The sequence below is a fragment of the Haplochromis burtoni genome, unplaced genomic scaffold, assembly GCF_018398535.1.
Source record: "Haplochromis burtoni strain Fernald_Lab_line unplaced genomic scaffold, NCSU_Asbu1 Contig_2780, whole genome shotgun sequence".
NCBI lineage: Eukaryota > Metazoa > Chordata > Actinopteri > Cichliformes > Cichlidae > Haplochromis > Haplochromis burtoni.
In genome coordinates, this window is record NW_024585141.1 from 253 (window position 1) to 1,756 (window position 1,504).

A 1,504-nucleotide genomic window follows, 5' to 3' on the forward strand; every position below is an offset into this window, starting at 1 on the left:
CAAGCTGTACCAAGAACCTTTCCACTTTTACCTTTACTTTCTCTACTCTACTTTTGCCACTGATGAGAACTTGTGCAGTTCTCACCTGCTTGAACAGTAGCAAACAAATTTTACATTTTGAAAAAAAGAACAAATTCAAAATACACAAACATTCACCTTATTAAAAGTGCTTCTGTCTAAGATCAGTTTCTTGGCTGAATTGAATGAAGAATATAAACAAAAATTATTGTTCCTGGTATAAAGTACCACTACTTGGAAAAACACACAAACTGGCTGCTGTTCATTAGCAACCAGCCATTGTTCCTCTTGGGCATCGTGCATTAATTAGTGACTAAAACAGATGCTTGTTTTATTTTTAAATTGGAGTAACATGAAGGCAACCTGTCTACCTGCAGAGAATGTTTGTGGAGTTGTCAGATGACTTGATATCACAGTTACAAATGTTCTAATTATTACTGTTTCTGATCATTTTTCTATATATTTTTTTTAAAAAATTGTTTGTCTCTCAAAACAAAAACCAACCAAAATATCAAAAGGTATTATGTCAGTGCCATACAATATTATTTATTATAACTTTATTTCTGAATTTTCAAAGTGTACATTACCAGTACTTTTATCATGTGATGAAATAACCATCTCTGTGGTACCATTTGTCATCATATCTATCATATTGTTCCAGTGAGAAATGCAAATATATGTAGTATAGCACCTTGGAGAAACAGTGAAAAGGTAAGAATGGCAAAAAGAATCTGAAGGAGAAACAGAGGCTGCAGCCTGACTGCTCATCAGTTTGTTACCTGTTGAAGATTAGGGTCTGGCTGCTAACCTGAGGTCGACATTCACCCAGCAAACATCACTCTGGGTACCGTACTTGGCTACCTTAGCATCAGCATGGTGTCTGTGCAGGTGATTGCGAAGAGCTGAAGTTGTGTTAGCAGCATGATTCTGTCCCTAATGCAGTTTACACTTTACCATCAAGCTCCCATTCTTAATAAATAAAAGTACTGTCCATATCCATGCTGTAGATCTGTAGCACATACTGTAACTGAAATCAGCTGATTGTTGTGCAAGTATAATTTGAACAGATGAGTGAAATCCCGAGGCAAGCAGACTAATTCCAAGGAGCTGAAATACTAGGAACCCTTCTTGATTCCCTCCTCTATTCACTTCATTGACTCCTATGTCCATTTAAAATCCTTGTTTTGCTTCATAAAACACTTTTTTTTTAGTAAAACTTTTAAATCATGTAAAACTGCTACCCCAGTCTCTCAAACGACCTCACATCAGATCCGGTGAAAGCTTTTTGAACTGTTCCCACAATTAAATTAGAAGTGTGCTAAGGGGGGATTTCTGTTACTGTGGCTCTGTGTTTACATTCAAAACAGACTCAAACAGCCTTTAATTCTTTACAGTTAGAGCCAGTGTTGGGACTAACAAGTAACGCGTTACAGTAACTACGTTATTATTGTGGTAACGAGCACGGTAACTAGTTATTATGCCAAAA